Source organism: Crinia signifera, chromosome 4, assembly GCF_055691185.1.
Source record: "Crinia signifera chromosome 4, ASM5569118v1, whole genome shotgun sequence".
NCBI lineage: Eukaryota > Metazoa > Chordata > Amphibia > Anura > Myobatrachidae > Crinia > Crinia signifera.
Window position 1 is genome coordinate 119,967,330 of NC_139220.1, and position 24,082 is coordinate 119,991,411.

At 45.0% G+C, this 24,082-nt stretch overlaps 1 protein-coding gene across 9 annotated transcripts in view; it reads right to left on the reverse strand.

Moving 5' to 3' along the window:
* Nucleotides 1–23,550, reverse strand: part of PPFIA2 (PPFI scaffold protein A2) — a 323,573-nt gene extending 300,023 nt beyond the window's left edge. For 6 of the 9 annotated variants that reach the window (XM_083182335.1, XM_083182325.1, XM_083182332.1 and 3 more), the window contains exon 1: nt 23,290–23,550. The gene's annotated coding sequence lies outside the window, so the exon portion shown is untranslated. The remainder of the gene's footprint in view (nt 1–23,289) is intronic. The other 3 variants (XM_083182328.1, XM_083182327.1, XM_083182324.1) reach the window with 1 other exon arrangement.
* Between the last annotated feature and the right edge of the window lie 532 nt (nt 23,551–24,082).

The window sequence follows — 24,082 nt, forward strand, 5'->3', positions numbered from 1 at the left end:
TTTCCAGCTCCATGCCCCTTGTCTCTCTCCAGCCTCATGCCTTCTCCCACATGCATCTCCTGGCACTCCCTACATCCACATGCCTGTCTACCTACGGGTCACCCTACAGCCACATGTCCCGCTCCCCTAGCTCGACCTCGTCACAGCAAATTCTTAGGTCAAATTTGAGAAATTATAAATATGGCCGCAGACCATATTAAATATGACATTTGTGTTTTACAGAGAACAAGGGCCTAACAGCAAAAAAAAACAAAAAAAAAAAACATTCAACTAAATGTCTCATGTATTAACATAGTTATAGTGTAAGCGGAATATTTATCTCGGCACACTGTAATTCTGTGATTTATGGAAGTGTGAATACCAGCCAGCGGCTGGCAAAGCACAATGGAAGTTGTAGTCCAGCAGGACAAAAGGTTGCTATTACTGGAATTGCACATTTTCTGTACATTCCACAGCTTACCCCTCTTTGCCTCAGCATACAGTACAGTAGTTCCAGATTCAAATTAAAAAAAAATATCTCCAGGCTAAATATGACCTTTAAAGCTATGTCAAGAATCTGACTGTACTCAGAACACTGACATTTTAATTGAGCTTTGAGCTAGCTATCTCTTAATAGTCATAGGGATTCCATTGTTACACATTTCAGAGACATTGCTACTTCTCCTGAACACTGACAGTGCTATGTTTGACAGGTAACAAGTGCAGCAGACCTACATCATACACTGGAGGAGACAAACAACAGTGGGCAAAATGTTCTATGTGGGAATGGATTTATTTTGGCTGTCAGGTAGTATAGCAGCTTACCAAGCTCAGGTTCCCAGGTAAACCACTCTATTACTCTGCAGGCTGTTGTCTCACACCTCTCCATGCCAGCAGTCCAACATGCAGTGCTCTGCACATCCCACAGCAGGCAGCCATCTTGTTTGACACACTTAAACCCCATCCAGCTACCCTAAGACACCATTATTGCCATGGCATTGTAGCTGGGAGGAGAACATGATACAGTGACCAGGATATGTGCCACCACTTATAACAAGCTGTGGGAATCACGTTTATCCACAGATGGGAGAAGTGAAGAGCCAGTAGTTAATGCCAATGATTTTGTGGATGTATGTGGGTCCTTTGAACCTTCTGACCCTTTACCTTTTGCTAGTTTGGCTGGGGAGTGAACAGATGGAGAGTCCAGTGAGGACCCTCTTGCTGGAAACGGAGAGGTAGTAGTGCCCAATCTGGAGGTAAAGAAGGATTTGTTTATGTCTGAACAGTTAAAGGACCCTACTTTATTGAAGGCTAGAGAAAATGTTAAGGTTGTTAATGGGGAACCCATGGTACCAGGTGCCAAGATTTCTTATCCCCACATGGCTATTTGTAATGAGCTTTTGAACCACGTTGTCAAAAAGGGTGAGGAAGTGGTGAATCAGCTGGTAGTTCCCTAACCTTATAGGAGAACGGTACTAGATTTAGCCCATAGTCATGTTACAGCAGGACATTTAGGGGCGGAAAAGACCACTGAAAGAGTTTTACAAAGGTTCTTTTGGCCAGGGGTGTATAAAGAAGTGTCTGAATATTGTTCTTCCTGTCCTGAATGCCAGTATCATGACCCTAGACCTCATTTCAGGAGCCCACTAGTTGCCATGCCTATTATAGAGGTCCCATTTGACAGAATAGCCATGGATCTCGTGGGGCCCTTGTTAAAATCCGCTCGCGGCCATCAGTATATTTTGGTAATAATGGACTACGCCACTCGATATCCTGAGGCTGTCCCTTTACGCACGATCACAACCAAAGTGATAGCTAGGGAACTGGTGCAGGTTTTCAGTAGAGTGGGAATACCAAAAGAAATGTTGACTGACCAAGGTACTCCATTTATGTCAAGGGTCATGAAAGAATTGTGCAAATTGTTTAAGGTCACCCACCTCAGGACGTCTATCTACCATCCCCAAACTGGTGGAAAGATTTAATAAAACGTTAAAAAGTATGTTTAAAAAAAGTTGTTGACAAAGATGGGAAAAACTGGGATTGTTTGTTGCCCTACTTATTGATGGCCATCAGAGAAGTTCCGCAGTCCTCCAATGGGTTTTCTCCGTTTGATTTGTTGTATGGTAGACAACCCCAAAGGGCTGTTGGACATTGCTAAGGAGACATGGGAAGGACAACCCACCCCTTATAAAAGCGTTGTTGAACATGTATCACAAATGCAGGATAGGATTGCAACCGTGGTACCTATTGTCAGAGAGCACATGGAACAAGCCCAAAGTGCTCAACAGAGGGTATATAACCAGAGTGCCAAGATACGGGAATTTGCTCCGGGGGATAGAGTTCTTGTGTTGGTGCCCACTGTGGAAAGCAAGTTCCTAGCTAAATGATTGCAGAGTCTCTGTGTGAGAAGCAAACCTGCCTTTTACAAGTGAGCCACCCAGTGTTGACTGGGAAACTTTGTATTTTTCTTTAGTGACAGTTAGGAGCACCCTGTGTATAGTTAGTGCCGGACAGGCAAGGTATTTTCTTTTATGTTTATTTTGTTTTCTGCTGAAATAAAACTGGTTGCGGCCAGTTGTACCACAAAGACTGGACTGGTGCGATTACTCAGCTGCTGTTGGCTGCCTTCTACCCCAGGAAAAGGCATCCAATTTCCCCTACAGTGTTACAAATATATATATATATATATATATATATATATATATATATATATATATATATATATATATATATATATATATATATATATATATATATATATAGCCAAAAACCCAATCCCATAACCCCCCACCCTGTATAACCTAACCCCAATTAGGCATACTTGGATCCCGAAACCAGCTTATCCCTATACCCCTAACTATAGTAACTAAATACTAAGTCTTACCCATCCCTCCCTCCCTGACCAAATAAACATGACGCAAAATACTTTTGGCTTAAAGCTAGGCCGCATCCAGCCCTCCCACAAGTACCAGATTTAGAAAATCTTTGTAAAAGCAGTAGACATCCCACAGTACAGAATAACAACCAGATTGTGCTTATAACAGGATATATAATTTGTAAATGACAGTCAACAACAGTAACATCCTAGACATTGTCTAAGGGGAATCAAGGGAGAACGTCAGTCTGGCCAAAGTTCATCAAAGGGTTTATCACTCCTTCCCCCCCACGGATAGTTGATGAGGTATAGTGACCTCATTTGAAAATGAGTGTAGAACGAATGGGTCCACAATGCCAGGATATAATCTTGGTATAAAGTAACAGAGAGTCACCCGGTCTGGTGATATATCCATGTCCGTAGTGCCTGTTTCCAAAAGATGGGACATGAGGAAGGCCACATCAACAGCGCTGGATCTTTGTACGAAGTCCCCCATACAGGCAATCATAGGGGTAGGCATGGGAGAAACTGTGTCATCAGGTGAAAGTCCCTGTATAGGATGACACACAGTCTCGCTATTGTGGAGAGGCATGGATTTGCCCAGATCCAAATGACAGGGATACCCAGGATAGAATATGGGAAAAATGGCAGCATCAGGAGAAAATTGCTTTGTGGAGCACATAGCTACTTGGTTGTATGGAACTGCCAAAATGGCCTTGTCGACATTGTATGCAATTTAAGGAGCCTTAGGAGAAACATAAGAAGATAGGTCAAACCTTTCTAGGAGCCTTTCAGTAGAGTCAGAAATAGCCAGCAGGATCTGCAGTGAGTCAGCCATGACTACGTTGCCCAGCACAGGATGAAGGATCAGTACAACGTAGATTCCAATCCCCCTGTTAGGAGAGCAGCCAGCAGAAGATTGACAGTGGCTAGCACACTGCCAAACTAAAGGGGTCAGCTAGTATCAGATATATGGCAGACTGTAGTGAGATTTAGCTGGGACCACCAGAGGGATCAGTGATGGCCGCGTATAGCAGGAAAGACTCAATTATTAGGAGCACTGAAGCAGTCACCGTCCAAGATGGCCGTCGGCACACCAAACCCCCGGAGCTTCTTCCTCCCTCAGATGCCGCAGGATCACTCCGGAGACCAGCACCCTGCAAGCGCGTCAGCCAAACCGAGGAGACAGCAGTGGAGCAACGGGTACCCGAAGGCGGTATCCCGTGTCCGCACCCAGCGCCGCACAGCCGACAGCACGCCGATGGATCCCACCACAGAGGCCGCTGACCTCGGACAATTATGTCCAGTAGGTGAATCTGCAGCCATTTTAAATAATGGAAGGATGCTAGAGATATTGGAGAACGCTATTGTGATTTCTCCTCATTACATACTGGAAATACTTAATACAGTGGCATGGAAAATATACCATAATGAATATTTCCCAAAATGTTTATGAATAACTTCTCAGCTTTCAAGACTGTTTATGGAAACGGATTTAAGAGAAAAAAAATATGATAAAAAATACAATGTGGCAGTATCCAGAGGTGGTTGCCCGAGTTATGCAAATGGCCCCAAATGCCTTCCCCTGTGCAAGGATGGAGATGCAAACTGTTAGTGCCCATACATACACACTATAATATATATTGGTGTGTCATAATACTCTACCCTCGATCGCATCATCGAAACTTGCACAACCATCTGTAATTGGAACCCCATGCTTGTCCCATTGTTGCAATGGAAAGGATCACAGTCTGTAATTAAGGACTTTAAAGGGATAGATGTCAAATTTCACATTTATTTATTATTTATTCCATAAAAAGTACTGTAGATTCCATCCAATTTGCTGGAAGTTTTATCTTTTTAATCAATATCATTTTGAAATGTGCAGTAAGGGTCCACCTAGCAGCAGTGGCGGATTCAGGGGGGAGCACCTGGGTACGTGCCCACCTGTCATTTCCTGTAGCTGAGGACCAGAGCTTTCCAACGAGCCCAGCCCCGTGTCTCTAGCCCCCCGGGAACCGGAGATATCACCTGGCAAATCTGTAAAGTTTTTTCCCCATAGGATAATATGGGACCCGTCAATTCCGACCCCCACCCGGTTCCGATGGCTGCCAGTTCCCCCCCTAGCATCACAGAAGCTTGTGGTTGATCTCATTCAATTCCAAATCGCTTGGCCTTCAATATGATACCAGGGTCCATATCGGTCAATCGGTTCCAGAGATATTGTGTGTAAACCGATTTTTTTATTTTTGAAATGTAATTTCATGGCTGTTCATGTTCTTTGAGGGCAGATTACTCTGGAACCAAACATTCCAGTTTCACTGGACCAAAATCATTCAACGCCCACTCAATATGATACTTGTCTCATGTAAATGGGTCAGTTAATTCCGAAGATAAAGCCGGTTAAATGAGATAATTGCTTAATGGGGGGAGGTGTGATTTTGTCTCCCCCTCACACCAGAAAATGCAGGGACTAGGCTGGTGTAAAAGGGGCCAACCTGGGAATGCATTTTCTGGTGTGAAAGGGGTATTATTTCAAATAGCTCGAACCTGCAGTGCTCTGAATACAGCCAGACTCTGCCACTGTCAGGGCTATCACTTCTGCCTGGCGGCGGCTGTCCCCCATTTACCACGAGCATGTATTCCCCGTGGGCAATAAGCATGTAATCCCACATGGAGCATGGAACCTCTGGCAATGAGCATGGAACCCTTGGCTATGAGCATGTAGATAGGCAGCACTTATGTAGCATAATTTTTAATAGGCATTATGGTGTTTGGCATAATACATAGAGCAGTATTCAATGAGAATTTTGCAGATGTGCAGCGAATCCTGTTTAGGATTCGCTGCACATTCGCCACTGCCCGCCGCGATCCGGAGCCTCTAGTATTCAACGAGTCAGGGATAGAGATAGATACTTTGAGTAACCAGGATCACACTCTGCTAGCACATGGTATAGAGATGCTGCAAAAAAAGAATCCCCCTATCAAGATACGCCAAATATTTTTGAAAGTGAAGAGTGCTCTGGTTCTCCACCAGGGAGGCTTCATGTCCTATCCCAAGATGGCCACTCATCTCTACTTAGCAGAAGAAATCTTGAGACTGTGTGAGAATGACATGGTGGAAGTTAGAAGTCTCCAGAATATCTACTAAAAGAGACCTGCTTAATACACAGTTGATCACTCTTTTCTCATCCAGGACAAGATGTACTAGGCTACAAAAAGTGATAAAGTGGAAAGCGATATACAACCATCCAACAAGCTCCTGTCATTTTTCAAACACCATGGCAGCATGGAGCTGATTGGCTGGTGGTTTTTCACTCTCCACTTTTAACACTTTTTGAAGCGAAGAACATCTGGCCTGTGAACACTACAAACCCTAGGTCTTCAGGACACAGTCCTTTCTTGGTTCCCATCTTACATATTGAAATGCTTTTTCAGTGTTCGCTTTTCGGCATCCACCTTCTCTACACCACATCTCTTGGCAAACTAAATCAGATTTTTCGGATTTATCATACATGAGTACTCTTCCTATACTACCCAGATTGGTCACCAAATGTAGTAGCATAACGGACTGAGTTTTTTTTTCTGTTTCATCTTCGATGTCATCTCACCACCTAAAACGGAATATATCCAAAACATTATGGGCAGTATTCAATGAGGCTGATTCGCCATGTTTTATGGCGATTTTGTGCTATTTTCGTGCTGTAAGGCGATTTTTTTGACTAAAACGGTGAATCACCCTATTCAATGACCAGATGGCGAATACATTTTAAGGTTTTTATCGCCATGTGAACTTCCATCTCCCTGCCTGCCGCCGTCCTCAGGCTCCCTGCGGCATCGCAGCAGTGAGCCCCTGACTCGTTGAATACTGGAGCCGGCGAGGCTCCGGAATGCGGTGGGCAGTGGCGAATGTGCAGCGAATCCTAAACAGGATTCGCTGCACATCGTCAAAATTCTCATTGAATACTGCCCTATATTTCCACCAACTCGATATCTCTATCATTGTGGATAACTCCATAATCACCCCAACCCCAAAGCTCACTGTCATCCTTGGCTCTGTCCTTTTCCCCACATTCAATCTATATCATGCTACAGTACATACAATAATGTGCAAAAGGGTACTATTTACCTAGCACGGCGCCCGCGATTGGCATCGCGGTCATCGGGGGTAAAAAATCGCGGCCATCGCATGCACTAAAAAAAACGGGTGCGATGCGATGCCCGCGATTTCCCATAGGGATCAATGTTAAAAGTGTCAATGGACGCGATTTTTGTGTTCAATGCCTCAATGCCCGCGATTTTTCCATAGGAAACAATGTTAAATGGGCCACAGAGCCCTAATAGTTCCCCTGAAGTCTGAAATGGCCCCCACAATTGTTAACGCCACCCCACGATCAACGTGAACCCGAAGCGTGGCGAGCGCAGCGAGCCCGCGAGGGGCGGCGGTACGCCTCCTCCGACCTTTTCATACCCCCACTATCCACGTCGGCGTGGAGTTGAGAATAGAATAGTGTGGCGAGTGCAGCGAGCCACCGAGCCCGAAGCGTGGCGAGCCCCGCGAGGGGACGCGGACACCTGTGAAGCCCGCGAAGGGACGCGTTTACCTGTGAAGGTATCTGCTGCGCTCGCCACGCTTCGGGCTCGGTGGCTCGCTGCGCTCGCCACACTATTCTATTCTCAACTCCACGCCGACGTGGATAGTGGGGGTATGAAAAGGTCGGAGGACGCGTACCGCCGCCGCTCGCCACGCTTCGGGTTCACGTTGATCGTGGGGTGGCGTTAACAATTGTGGGGGCCATTTCAGACTTCAGGGGGACTATTTGGGCTCTGTGGCCCATTTAACATTGTTTCCTATGGAAAAATAGCGGGCATTGAGGCATTGAACACTAAAATCGCGTCCATTGACACTTTTAACATTGTTCCCTATGGGAAATCGCGGGCATCGCGGCCATCTCGTCGCACCCGTTTTTTAGTGCATGCGATGGCCGCGATGCCCGCCGTGCTAGGTAAAGAGTACCTGCAAAAGTTTTAGACAGGTGTGACCAAAATGCTGCAAAGCAAGAATTCTTTAAAAATTATTTATATTAATATTTTTATCAATTATCAAAATGAAAGTCAATGAACAGAAGAAAAAATGTAAATCAAATCAATATTTGGTGTTACCACCCTTTTGCCTTCAAAACAGCATCAATATGTCTAGGTACGCTTGTACACATTCTGTGATTTTGTAAGATTATAGGCAGGTGTATGATCAATCTTACCAAACAGGTACTATAAGAATGATAACTATTTTCATACAGTATGTTGGTTTAAACACAGTCATTAACTGAAACAGAAACAGCTGTGTAAGAGGCTTAAAACTGGGTGAGGAAAAGCCAACCTCTGCTACACAGGTGAGGCTGTCTAATGCTGCTTTCCCACTGCAGACCCGTTTTAAGTTACAGGTAATCTTAAACGGTATTTAGCATTCCCACTGCAGCAGATTACAGTTTTAAATGCCATTTAAGTACCATTCCCATTGCAGGTAAAATGTTTTAGCTCTTCAAAACGTTTTTACAGCACAAATGAGTGCCTGTGACTTTAATGGGCTTTTCAGGGTTAAAAAGGTGCACACCCACCTTTTTATTCAGTGCATTTCTGTTCCCCCCCCCCCCCCCCTCCCCCGGACTCGGCCCCCGCAGGGGCCTCTTCACACCCCCCACCCCCGGACTTGGCGGTGGCCACCGCATCACCTCTCCCCCCTCCCCCGGTGAGAAGCGAGGCCACCTCTCCCCTGCCTGGGGCGCTGCGGTGTATGGCACAGCCCTGGGTAAACACCACCCCATGCCGCACCGCCAGAGTGAAATCCCACCCACCTGCACGGCTGCGATTTCATTTGCTGCCGTGCACATAGGTAGAAACAAAATATACATTGGTGGGCAGGGGTGCCAGTTATATATACATTGCTGGCATGTGCCAGCAATGTATACATTACTGGCTAATACATAACGTTGGTGGGCAGTGGTGCCAGTTATATATACATTGCTGGCATGTGCCAGCAATGTATACATTACTGGCATATACATAACGTTGGTGGGCAGTGGTGCCAGTTATATATACATTGCTGGCATGTGCCAGCAATGTATACATTACTGGCTAATACATAACGTTGGTGGGCAGTGGTGCCAGTTATATATACATTGCTGGCATGTGCCAGCAATGTATACATTACTGGCATATACATTACATTGGTGGGCAGTGGCTGTGTCGATACTCAGCAGGGAGGAGGAGGGAGCGGCCAGTCAGCCGGGGGGCGGGGCGACCTGTCAGATGCCTGCTCTCCGTGCATCAGTGTGAGCCAGAGCAGACAGCGTTGGAGCGGGGCCAGGTGAGTATTGGCAGTGGGAGGGAGCGGGGCGGTGCGGACGAGCGGGGCGGCGCTGGTGAGCGGCGTTGAGTATGGAGCAGGGGGAGGGAGGGAGTGTGCAGGGCGGTCAGCTGGGCTGAAAGTCTCTTATCTTTCAGCCCGGCGGCAGTACACACCTAGCGATGATGGCAGAAAAACCAGCCATCATCGCTAGATGTGCTGGTAAAACTTGCAGACTGCCCACTTTGCTAGCGATGATGCGGGAGCGCGCATCATCGCTAGTCGGCAATCTCTGAGGCATACACACTAGGCGATTTTCAGCTGAAAATCGTCAAGTGTGTAAGAATACAGTTTAAGATGCATTCCCATTGCCTCTTAAACGGTAGATTACCGTTTAAAACACTGCTTTGAAAACGGGTTGAAATACCGTTTAACTTTAAACGGTATTTCAACTCTGGCGCTTTCCCACTGCAGCCTTAAACGGTATTTTGCCCTCAAAAATCTGCAATATACCGTTTTAAGGCTGCAGTGGGAAAGAGGCATTAGACAGCTTTGTGCCACAGGTCATACACCAAGGCAAGACTGAGCACAGCAACAAGGTATTTATACTGCATCAACAAGGTCTCCCCAAGGCAAAGATTTCAAAGGAGACTGGGGTTTCAATACACGCTGTTCAAGCTCTTTTGAAGAAGCTCAGAGAAATGGGCAATGTTTTGGACTGATAATACAGTGGACGCAAAAGAAAATTCAGTGCATCAGATGATGGACACATAATGCTTACTCCCCTTGGAAATTGGACACCAGCTCACAACTAGCAGAAACCAATAGAACTCAGGTGCACGTATCTGCTGTTTGGATAAATTCTGTCCAGAAGTGGTCTTCATTGAAGAATTGCAATCAAAAAACCCATACCTTCGATGTGAAAACAAGGACAAGCAACTCAACTATGCACCAAGCCAGTTCTACACTATTCCCATTTCCCCTCAGGCTCCCTCGCTCTCCAAATCATCCATATCTCTTAACAACTTTCCCCCATCCATAGCAATGTCAGTGTCCCTCTCTCCATATTTTGGTTCCCCTTTTAGAACAGTCCCATCAAAGAATGATACACAGAAACTATATGCTATATACAGATGGAGCGTCTGCCATCCTTGGCCAGCACTCGCTAGATCCATTGCGCTGGCGAGCGCCGGCGACAGAGACTGGGATGCACGTGCATCTCACACATGCGTGCGTTCCAGTATCATAGTGGCTGGGCAGCGTCTCCCTGCCCGTCTCTGCTTCAGGGAGACGCTGCCCAGTTCGGGGGGGGGGGGGGGGGGGGGAGGCCTTGTGTGCCCCTGGCTGGATAGGATCCCCAGCCTCTGCAAAGTTAAGGCCGCCTCCATCTGTACCTCACACTATTTGTCCAAGTAAAGTCATGAAAACATAAGCCCCATTCAATACCTACTGTACCACTTGTACTCCCCAATAAACCACACCCACTTTCTTGAGAAGGCCCTTTTACTTCATTGCATGCCTCTTAAGTTCGTTCTTAAAATGAAGACAGGGGCTGCTGAATACAGTGTATTCCACAATCATTGTTCATGTCTGAAAATGTTTTGGGTTTAGTGATTCTTTAATGTGTTCTGAAGATATGCTCAGATAAAATTTATTATTTTATCTCTTCCCATATACTGTAAATGTTAATTCATTTAATATATATTTGTATTACCAAGCAAACACTGCCAACTCTGAACAGTCTCCGCTCTCCCAGCCTGCAGAACAACCAGACCTGTGTTTCCATGTTGATCTTCTGTCTCACTCATATGTTGTAATTTTCTATATAAAGGTATCACAGTACTAGAACATAAAAACACAAGTGTAACAGGAGCAAGGAGAGCTGTGGAAAAAAAAAAAAAAAACATTTGTACAGAGCCATCAAATAAATCCCATGCAAATAGCACAGGGACGAGGCGCTTGCAAAGTCTCCAGAGGAAACTTGCATAAGGAGGAGGCAAACAGCTACAAATAAACATTGCCACTTATGTTCCTTTCATTCTGTGCCCCATTCAATGTAGGGAGTGCACAGTATAAGCCCTGACATACATAAACTTAAATCCATAGCTTTCATTAGGAGAAAAACTAATTATTTCTCACTATGGATCAGATGTACTAAGCTTCAAAAGTGATAAAATAGAGAGTGAAAAACAACCAGCCAATCAGCTCCTGCCTGACATTTTTCAAACACAGTATGTGACATGGCAGGTAGGAGCTGATTGGCTGGCTATTTATCACTCTCCATTTTATCACTTTTAAAGCTTAGTACATCTGGCCCTATAAGGCATATCTAATCAAACCCCATTTGTCATCAAAATTATGTAGTTCCTTTATTGTATGTATACCAGATATCTATCAAAATAGCCTAATACAGGATATTTCACAGAATTTTCCTGTAAAAGGTTAATTAGCACTGCAGCCACAGTTCTGATATTCCTAATGGGGACTACAGACTTGCACCTATGTATCAAACTCCAAAAACTGTAATTTTTAGGGGGCTGCCACTTGATTAACCATTTTCAAGTTGTTACCTCTTCCCATACTTGCCTACTTTTGAAAACTAGTTTCAGGGAGATTATAGTTGGTAAAATAATTTTGGGTACTTGGGTATTATCTGGGCGCCTGATTTTTTTCATTGGGTCGGGAAAATCGCGTTGATCGCATCGCATATGCGATGGACGCGATCTTGCCATAGGAATCAATGTTAAATGGTTCTAAATGGTCCCTGACACCCGATTTCACATTAGGGGCAAAGTTAAATGCCCCACAGGCCCCCCCATTAGGTGTATGGCCCCTCATTATTAATGCCACCCCACCATCAACGCGAACCCAAAGCGTGGCGAGCGCAGCGAGCCCGCGAGGGGCGGCGTTACGTGTCCTCCAACTTTTTTCATACCCCCACTATCCACATCGGCATGGAGTTGATTTTATATAGTGAGGCGAGCGCAGCGATCCTGAAACGTGGCGTGCGCAGCGAGCCCCGCGGAATACGAGCCCAAAGCGTGGCGAGCGCACGCGGATAACTTAACATGTATTTTGCGTCCGCTCGCCACGTATCGGGCTCGTATTCCGCGTCCCCTCACTGCGCTCGCCACGCTTCGGGCTCGGTGGCTCGCTACGCTATATAGAATCAACTTGACGTGGATAGTGGGGGTATGAAAAAAGTCAGAGGATGCGTACCGCTGCGCTTCGGGTTGATGGTGGGGTGGCGTTAACAATGCGGGGGGCATTTGGGCTAATACACCTAATGGGGGGGGGCCCTGGGGGGCATTTAACATTGCCCCTAATGTGAAATCGGGTGTCAGGGACCACTTGGAACCATTTAACATTGATTCCTATGGAAAATCGCGTTGATCGCATCACATGCAAAATCGCGTTGGTCGCATCGCATTGCATGCCTTAAGTTAAGGCATGCAATTTTCAACATCGGGCGCCCAGATAATACACAAGTTCCGAATTTTGCGCAGCAACCTATTGTCATGCTCCACCCAAAGGGCGTGGCTAGTTCCATATATGAAGAGATTGTGAATGTGGCATCTAGAAGCGTGGGTGTGTACTGCTACATCTTTTAAAAATTTCAATAATTTATATCCAAATGTAGATGAGCCCCAGAGCAGTTAGTAAGAGCTACTATACTTGCTAAAGTGCTGGGAAATGGTGCGGATGATTCAATGTAAATGGATCGGTCTCCCATTAATTTCTTCCCCAAAAATGTAGCAGTGTAATGTGGGCTAGGAGAAATGAGGGAGATTGCTAGAATAATAAGGAAGAGAGGGAGATTGCTGTTATTTCAGGGAGTCTCCTGCAAAATGCAGGAGGGTAGGCAACTATGCCTCTTTGATTATGTAAGGTACTTGCAAAGTAATCTTTTAACCCTTTGAGTGCCAACGTTGCTGGGAGAGTTGTTCAAAATATCCCCTAAAAATGCCAATGCCATAGTCAAGGAATTTGAATCATTTATTTAGTTAAATATTGCACCCAAAAATAAACCGTTGCTGTGAGCTGGCATTTTTAGCCACATTTTGCACAACTCTCACAGCAACATTAGTACTCTAACTGTTATCTGCATTTTTCTCCCCCATTTTGTTTAGAACTCACTGGAAAGATAGGGTCTCCTCATCGCTTCCGTTTATCAATTGCCTAATTAATCTTAATGAATTGATCGTACTTTACAGCATTAACAACGTGTGTCTCCACATTTATAACATAAGTGGTTGCTTCATTTTAGAGAAATTTGGCATACCATCCGCTAGCCAATCACACTGCTTAACCATTGAGCTATTTTAAAATGTGACAATAGAAGACGTGGAACATGTGCCCTGCTGGGTTGTCTGGAAACTGTGACAGTTATTTGCAGTTACCCACTAAGCAGCAATTTTTCAAAATTCAACTTCTATGGTGGTGAAGAGGGGTAAATTGTTCTACTGAGCACACCTTTTCTAGGTTGAAACTGGGCACATCAGCTAGCTATTGCTTTAATTGAGACATACCCACTACTAAGATAATTAAGGCAGAGAAAGGGATTTAAAAAAAAATAAAAAAAAATAGGGATATCACAACTGCTGCAATGCTACTGAGCTATATAGTATATTACAGTAAGAACAGAGATAGTGTGTTGCTTCTTATGTGTGAATTTAATGTGTGTCTTGTCTGGGAGGTTACCAGTCAGGATGTAGTGTAGCCAATTAGCAGCGAGGGACATCAACTGTGCACCTGCTTGTGCAGGATATATATATATATATATATATATATATATATATATATATATATATATATATATATATATATATATATATATATATATATATATATATATATATTTACAGACCTAAGAACCAGGGCTGCCAATCCTAGAGCTTCTTTTTTAATACCAAGATTCGGCTCTGCTGAGGACGGGAGCGGTGCCGGCTGTGCGGTGGTTGGGAGTGGTGCTGGCTGTGCGGTGGGCAGGCTGCGTGTCCTCTGACCACATTACACTGTGGAGAGTCGGAAAGCTGGGTTCAGGAGCAGCCAGGGCAGCTTCTGAGCAAGGGCTCAAAAGCTGCCCGGCATTTGCATGTGCAAACTAATCCCGAAATTTGAAGCTCCATTCCCGGGATTCAAATCCTGACAATTTTAGGGCTAAATCCAACTAACCAAGTCACACCTGGCTGAATTTCTTCCATGTTGATTAATCATTGAAATAGGATTGTAATCCTGTGGTGACTATTGATTTATCCATTATCCCCTTCGCGCCACACCTCAGACCCGGGTTAATGCTGGGTTCATGGTGTGTCCACGTGGGTTGAGGTGTGGTTTGAAAGCTTATAACCTTGGTTGACCAACCTGGCAATTTGACCCGGGTTATAAGAAGGTTAATCCCCGGTTGCCATCTGTATAATCTGTATAATGGGTGACAGGTTTTAACGTGAAAGTGACGGACCTGGGTTATTCCAGGCATTTTTCACATCTTTCTTCTGACCCTAGGCCACATTTCTATGTTACTATAGCCCCAATGTGGTGTGCTCCTCCCCCCCAATGCCAACACTTATTGGGAAATATGCCTCAGGCACTCAGAAAACAATCAGCAAATAGCCAAACTTTGGAGCCGCGATAGCCTATTGCCTCAACAACTCCCAGATCCCATGCATCTTGCAGGTCCTTTTCGAGCCGATAAAATCAGACACTAATTGGATACCACTATAATGACCATTGGTTATAAATAGCATTACTAGACTGTTAACATAGTCCATGTTTTGTGGCATGGGGAAGGGAGCCAATTCTATTTCAGACAGAGCACCAAAATGTCTACAAGGGTATGCTTTGACCCCCCCCCCCCCCTTCTAGTCATGTTTCCTTCCTATGGTAATGCCCATTACCTGTGATGCCACACATTGTAATGCTTATTTCACTTTATGCCACGCACACCATATGCCTATTAGATATTATGCCACACACACCATAATGCCCATTAGATATTATGCCACACACATTTATGTTTCGCAAACCATTTTTTGTCCAAAACACAAAAATGTCCTTTCCAACTTATGCCCCACGATTTGGGTTTTATGGCAATAAAAGGCGCTTTCTGCATTGCCTCTTGGCAGCGCAAGCATTCGAGCTATACATGCATTGGTATAAATTTTGTGCCTCCACCCATAGCATTGTATTGGCACTTAGACATAGTTCCCCCTGTATTGCTCCTTATATGCAGTGAAATAATGCCCATAGTAGCACTGCTGCTTAAACAATTAATGCTAGTAGCAGTGCAATAATGCTCATAATAGCAGTGCTGCTTACACATCAGTACACACAGTGTGCATCATAAGAGTATCCAATATAGCTGTGCCACTTATACACAATGCCCATTGTAGCAGTGCTGCTCATACACATTGCTCATCACAACAGTGCCACTTAAGCTGGGTACACACCTACAGATTTATCTGTTCAATCTGTCTGGTTGGAACAAAAATCTGGTAATGTATGGGAGCATATGACAATCAATCATTTACTCCAAAATGCTGTAAAATAGACATTTGTTGTTCAGACAAATTAGTTAGAGACATTTGACTTAATTCATTTATCCAAACAATCAGTTTTATCTGTTTTACAGCATTTGGGGGTGAATGGTTGATTATTATTTACTCCAATAAATTGCTAGGCTTTTGTTCCCACCAGATAGATTGGACAGATAAATCTGTAGGTGCTGCTTATACATAATGCCTAATTCCCATCGTAGAAGTTGCCACTTATACACAATGCCCCTCATAGCAGTACCATCCATCTCTCCCCTCCACCATTTTAGCTATCTCTTCCTTCGCCGGCATACTTCTATAAAAGGCACGAGAGACGGGAGCACGATGACTGCACTACGTCTGCCGTCTCATTCCTGCCGCTAGAACTGGCTGAGGGAGTTTCCGCGGGCTATAGTATCGGCTGTGGAGTGTTGCCCCCCTCTTCTGCTAGTGTTGAAGACAGGACAGCGGATGAGGCGCAGTGGGGAAGGAGGGATGGCAGAGGCGGAACCACTCTGCCTCCAAACAGAGGTCGATCGATGGTACAGTATACGATAGATCAGTGCTTCTCAACAGTGCACGTTTTCCAGGTCTCCACACAGAAACACCGGTGAATTAATTAGCTCCACCTGTTATCTTTTAAAATGTGTCAGTGAATAATGACTGCACCTGTGCAACTGCCAGGAGACCTGGAAAACGTGCACTGTTGGGGGTCCTTGAGGACCGAGGTTGAGAACCACTGCGATAGATGATCATCAATTGTTTTGTCAACCGATGGTCATCCTTTTTCAGAACCTGAGGCACAGAGCTTCGTGGGGGAAATAAATAAAAAAATCAGTTATGCTGCTCCATCGATGGAGGTAAACAATCTAGTTCCCCCTATTGATGGCAACAGTATTCTGCATCGGCTATAAACCATTCATGATTATGAATCATTAATGGTCGATGGCTATCTCTAATTGAGGGCCTAGTTATGAAGTTAAGTAAAAGCACTTTCTTAAGCCTCGTACACACGGGGGAGATATATTGCTAGCAATATATTGCTCAGTTTCTCCTGTTCATCAGCGACCAGAGATGGTCGCCGATGAAAAAGAAACTGCCGGGGGGAGCCCGGCAGTGGTAATCAGCTGGTCGCAGGAGCATGTTCCTGCGACCAGCGATCACTATGGGGAGAAAACAGGAGCGCGCACTCGGCGATATATTGCCGGTGTACACTCCCATCGTGGTCAATATGGTCGCTCAGCGACCATATTTCCCCGAGATTTTACACAAAATCGCCCCGGTGTATACGCACCTTTATACCTTGTTTTGTTTAAGATTCGCCCTCCTTCACACTAGTCCACAGCAGTTTTTTTTCCAGTTTTTAAAGGCAGTGTTATCACTGTTGTTGAATATCACATCCCTGCAAAACTGTAGCTAGGCTTGCTGGGATGTGTAGTTCAACACATGTAGAGGTTTCCACATCCACAGTCGCGGTTTCCGCATCCCTGTAATAAGGAGACGTTTGCAGACACACAATGATGAGTTTATGCAAATGTGGGCTCTTCCGTGCCAAATAAAATGGTTTTCCTATAGCCAGAGAGCAAATTCCTGGGTTACGTTATTCAGACTTAACCCAGCTCTCTAACACGGAAAGAAATAACTGGTAAAAACCCAAATCAACTGCCGGGTCGGCCCCTCTGGAACAGGTTCCAACGTTGGCTTTTCAGACCCGGGTTGATGCTCGTTCATGTGAAAAAAACCTAGGATTTGAGGATTTGTGAAAGTGGTATTATTTAGATGCTTTTACAGAAGAGCTTTTCTCATATTTTTCCACTTTATCAAAAGTTAACACTGGTGCTCCCCTATTTAAGTCCACTTACCACCCTTCTCATACATTTCTTTGGGCTAAGGGGCTTAACACAATTCATCAAGCAAAGAAAAAGTGGAGATGACTTTACCCTACACCTGAGGCAGTGGCGTAGCTAAGGCTCCCTAGTGTTGGCGGGGGGGGGGGGGGGGGGGGGGGGGAGCCGGCGCCACAGGGGCGCAGATGTTGGAGAGGTGTGCTCTGCAAACATCTCTATGGCAACCCCAGCAGCAGCCCGCATGCTGTTTGTCCCCTGCAGCCACCATCCCTAGGTATAGGCGGTCCCCAGCGCAATACCGCGCTGTCACACCCTAAGTAACAGTGCAGTTAGCCCCTTAGTACTTAGCCCCTCAGCACGCCCGCCCCATACCAGTCAATTGTAGCACTGTGTGTCCATATCCCCAGCGCTGTGCGGTGTCCCAGTGCTGTAGTGTGCCCGCGCTGTGCCTGCCAGCGTCCCTCCTGTAGTGAGAAGAGCCCCGCTTTTTGTGCAGCCGCTCTGAGGAGACGGAGCCCGCTGCTGGGGGAGCTGTCAATCACCGCCCAACGATGTCTCCCGCATAGAGCCTGCAGCGCTATTTCATTGCTTGTCTTACAGGACCCTCCAGCTTCACGGCTGTGCAGACTTCACACACACCCCGCAGCCTATATCCCTAAACTTACACACAACCCCGCAGCTTATAACCCTAACCATATGGTGTAAAGTGTAAGGTACATTATGGTGTGGGGTGTATAGTGTGAGTGGCATTACTGTATGTTATCATATAGTGTAAGTGACATAAAGATGTATTGCATAATGTATAAGGGGCAGTATGTGGGGGGGCGCACCATAAAATATTTTGGCTGGGGGGAGCAAAATTTATAGTTACGCCACTGACCTGGGGTTCTCAAACTTGATCTTCAGGACCCCAGACAGTTCATGTTTTCCAGGTCACCCGGCAGGTGCACAGGTGCATTCATTACTCATTGACACATTTTAAAATATCCAAAGGTGGAGGTAATTATTTAACTTGTGAGGAGACCTGCAAAACATGCACTGTGTGGGGACCAAGATTTAGAACCTGTGCCCTACACAATGCAATGAATGAATTAATGAGCTATGCACCCAGAAAGCCTTTACGTGACACCTGCTGGGTTAACCTGGTGTGCGATGCCAACAAAGTTTTCCATGACCTTCTATCTTTTATCAGAGGTTCTGGACTTCACCAATGCTCTAAAACAGGGGTGTCAAACACAAGGCTCACGGGCCCAATCCAGCCCACCAGACCTCTTCATGTGGCCCGCGCAGCCGCCGCCAGCCTTCACCTTTTATTCTCTATTTTTTTTTTAAACAAGAAAGCCGCCTCTTCAGCGCATGCGCGGCAGCCTACAAGCCAGAGAACGTCTGCCCTCTAGCGCAGTGCCGCCGGTCGTCAACCCCTCCTCCGCTCCCACCTGCTGTATAGGAGCCAGAGAGAGGAAAGAGTAGGTCCATCGTGGTGAATGGTGCTGCTGTGCGCTCCAGGTCACTTACTGCTGAGTGTGCTCTGCACAGTGACCGGGAGCACGCTGCCCCTCAATCCTGGATAGATAGTGCGAGGAGCGCTACTCACAGGAGGGAGGGGGAAATGCTCCTGTGTGAGAGCGCAGCGGTGTCGTTGGTGGTGGAGCAGCTCAGACTGGAGAGGACGCATCAGAGCGGGTAAGTGTCAAACTCTCTGACTATGTGTGTGTGTGTGCACTGGCACATTGCAGCCCATCATTAATTGTCCCATGATAATAAGCAGGACATATGCCCTAAGACTGAGTGCTGCCCCTCTGTGCAGGCAGCGTGTGCCCTAATGCACTGCAGTTCACAGCAATAGCAGGAGGGAAATGCTACTGCTGAGTTACAGTGGTATTATTTGGGACATACTTGTATGAAGGACACTATTATGATAATAAAGAGTGGACACATAGTCCTACAGATACAACCGGCCCTTTGAGGGTGACCAAACTGCTGATGCGGCCCCCCCCCCCCCCCCCCGATGAATTTGAGTTTGACACCCCTGCTCTAAAAGGATTCCCAGGTCAAGATAACTGCACTTCAATAATCAGGGATATGGATTGTTAGACCATACTTTAATAAATACAACCCTTTTTAGACTTCCGCAAGTCTATATGCATGCTGATTCAAAGGGAAAATGTCAAAATGTATCGAATTTGTTTTTTTGTAAAAATACTCCTACAACTAGAGCAGTGGTAGCCAACTCCAGTCTTCGAGAGCTACCAACAGTTAACATTTTCCAGACAACCTAGCTGCAGCACAGGTGCACTAATTACTCACTGACACATTTTAAAAGATCCACAGGTGGAGCTAATTACTTCACTTGTGATTCTGTAAGGTGATCTGGAAAACATGCACTATTGGTAGCTCTCGAGGACTGGAGTTGGCTACCTCAGAACTAGAATATACCAAAAAAAAAAAAAAAAGGAATTTTCATGCTCCTTACATCTAGACCTGGGGTTGCCAACCCTAGTCCTCGAGAGCTACCAACAGTGCATGTTTTGCAGGTCTCCTCACAGAATCACGTGAGCTAATTAGCTCCATCTGTGTATCTTTTAAAATGTGTCAGTGATTAATGAGTGCAGCTGTGCAGCAGCTAGGTTGTCTGGAAAATGTGCACTGTTGGTAGCTCTCGAGGGCTAGGGTTGGCTACCACTGATCTAGACAAAGCAACAACTATCTATGTGGTGCAATAATTCAGTCCTGTAGTTACCTAGGCAATTAAACAATCATGAAGAGTATTGTGTATTTGAATCACTCACCCTAAGATTAACAGCACATAATTATATGTTTTACACTGCAAAGCTCCCACGTATCTTTCTCTGAAAACATAAGAAACCACTGTATCGCCTTCTGGTTTAAGTTTTCTTGCTTCCACAGTGGTATATTTAGGGAACATCAAACTAATGGATTAACAGGATGGTTTTCATAGCTCCCTACATCACCTTTTTCCAGGAGCAACAAAATGCTCTGCTCCTGGACTTTCTCTTCCATTTATTATTTGCCATCACCTGTGCTGAAACACCTTTCTTATCAATTGTCACCTCTTGTTCAGGTGAATACCATAAACTAAAAGGCGTGTCCGGGAGCAGAAGATTTTGTCCCTCCAAGAGGTGGTCACGTTGAGAGGTACAGATGGTGCCGCACTTATCTTTGCAGCTCTCGGCGCGTGTGAGGCTCTTGCATGCCCCATTTGCGGCAATGTCAGCGAGAGCGTATGAGACGCTCACTGGTCCCTGTCCCGGCTCGACAGGTGAGCGTGGCTCCATCTGTGAGTTCTATGAATAGAAAGTGGTTCCCAAACAGTTCACATTTTACAGATCACCCAGCAGGTTACTCATGGACACATTTTAAAAGATCCACAGGTGGGGGCTAATTATTCACCTGTGAGGAGACCTTTACTAGAGGTGCTGACAGAGAAAAAACACTGATCTATAGACATTTCATGGCAGCACAAGTGTTGCCCATGGGAACTAGATTCCATACCTCCCAACATGACCCTCCCCAGAAGGGACACAATGCTCTATTCCTGGACTTCCTCTTATTGTATGATTGCCATCACCTGTGGTGAAACATCTTTCTAATCCATTAGCCTGTTCACCACAGGTGATGGCTAGCATACATTAAGTGGGAAGGCCAGAAACAGAGCATTGTGTCCCTCCTGGCATGGGTCATGTTGGGAGGTATTAGATTCTCTCTTAACTAGCGCAGTATGAGTGGACTACAAACATCCAGTTGCTGTGGGCAACATCACTTTCATGAATCCTAGCATAGCATATGTCCTAGTGAGACATTCAAAATGTACATTAGCTATATGGCATATAAATCAATATAAGTAGTATCATAGTACCAATATGCTCTTTAGAACCCAAAAATGTAAATACATTTATAGTTGAAAGAAAGAAGCCAAATAGATTGTTTGCTATTAAAAGTGGAAGAATCCATTACTGAGACTTTATAAATGTATTTTTATATAATTGTTTAAGAAGTGTATTGCAGGTTGTTGTTTTTTTATGACTTTTTATGGCCATTAAAGGTGCATACACACAGGCTATAATCGCTGGCAATATGGTCGCTGAGCGACCATATTGCCAGCGATTGGAGTGTGCAGCGGCAATAAATCGCCAGGTGCGCGCTTCTGTTTTTCGCTGGTCATAAGGGGGCTCAGCAATATATTGCCCCGTGTGTACACAGCTTAAGACCAGACTCTCCTACATGAACTCTTGCTGCTGGACTTTGCTCTTCAATGATGAATTCCCTCACCTGTGAGCAAAGTCATCAATAACTAGTTCACAGGTTCTCATACTCAGTCCACAGGACCCCACACAGTGCATGTTTTCCAGGTCTCCTCACAGAATCACAAGTGAAATAATTATCTCCACCTGTGGATCTTTTAAAATGTGTCAGTGAGTAATGAGTGCACCTGTGCACCTGCTGAGTGACCTGGAAAATGTTAACTGTGTGGGGTCCTGAGGATCGAGTTTGAGAACCCCTGAACTAGTTAAACATACTGTAGGTAACCGCAATCCTAAATTAAGCGGGGAAACACTGAATGAGAACATTCTGTACGTAATATAAAAAGGTGTCATGTTGGAAGGTTTGTAGAAAAATAATGTAACATACTCTACGGCAAATGGCAGTGTGTGCTGGGATATCCTTCATACGGTCATGAAGTTTCAGAGACATTTGTACAAAAGCTAATGACAAGCCTGACATCCGTGAACATACAGCTTGGGGTGTAATGCAGAAAGGGAAATTCTCAGCCATGGCAAGTACTGCACCCATGTGAAAATAAATGGCTTATGTAATCCCTACCACCAAGTGATATCCCCCTCCCCCCATATATATTAGCACTTACAGTATATTGCAGTCTATTGCCACAGGGTGCTGAGCTCCTACACCTGTCTGCCCAGCCACTCCCTCAAGCACATGACACATGAAGTATTCCTCACTGTAGATAGTGAGCCCTGTGTCCCACTGCAGCTGTGGCCACACCACTGATCAGGGTGACCCTGTGCATCTAGCTGAGGGTTGTTCTGCACCTGATTCCATGGCCAGACACAGGTGCTCTGCACCAGGCTTACAACAGAGTGGCTCTGCTCATATCTCTATTCATGAATGAATATTATTTATTAAACACCTCACAGGCTGCATCGTTCTCCCCAGCAAGGAATAGATGTAGTATCTAGCAAGGCAAGACACTGTCTGTCATTGATTCCCCATATAACGGAATCCATCACCTAATTTAGAATTATATATACACACATACACACAGGGCATAGAAGCATCTTTTTCTAAGGCAGCAGCACTGTAATAGTAGGGTCTGCACGCTTTAATTCTTGCAGGAAAATCCTTGCCATTGTCTCAATTGCATTACATCATGCATATCCCTCCTCCTATTTAACTCCTCTCTTCCCAGTACATAACCATGGGCTGAAGCAAATGCCACTAAGAAGTCATATAACCATACTAACATGCAAGCAAGTATGTAATGCACAGGTCTATCACATGTATCCCTTTGAACGATAGGATTATATAAAATGATTCCTGCAGCAGCTAGTAGTAACTGGGGTGTGCTTGTTAGGGAGGGTTAGGGCATGCATTTCTCAACTTTACTAGATTTGCATCCCAACATGCAGAAATCCATGCAGATGATCAGATAACAAGAACACGTTCCAATACCTAATGCTCTATATTCTGCTGCTTCTTCACGAGATGAATGGGATCAGTCTGCAGTCTCCACTGGATGCACGCGAAGCTCTCCTGGACCAATTCCCCATCAATCCGAGCACAGGGCTAGCTCACAGCGTGCTCCAGTCACTGCACCCTCCAGGCAGGAGACTGCAGCCAGCATCAGCCTGGCACCTTGGCATGTCTGCCTCCCCTGTCAGCACCCAAATGGAAAGGCATCCATGGCAAAAATGGCACATTACAATTTTTGCAATGGGAAGCAGAGCTCGGTTGAAACCATTGTTTAGAGCAGAGTAGGGGAGGTGTCTCTTAAAGCTACAGTACACTCTAACAGCTGTACAAGAATGAGCAAGCTGCTGCATGGTAAATTACTGACTCTATACACTGTGCACTGCTTTATTACAGATGTCTGTATGTACTGATTAGAACATATAACCATTACCTCCAATACAGTGTGTATATATATATATATATATATATATATATATATATATATATATATATATATATATATATATATATATATATATGCAGAAGGTGGGTCTACCTGAAATTTGTAATCAATGTGTTGATTGATTACATATAGCAATTAACTCTAATTGTAAACTAAATAAAAACAGCAAGTCACCACTGTGCTGATATGAATGGTTTTCCTATAACCTGCTTATCCATGTAATATTGTGCATTGTGATAACAGAGATAGGTTCTACAATAACTTACTGGCCTAAATATAATTCTATTAATATGGTTGTTTAAGACCATCTAAAACCTCTTGTTGACATGG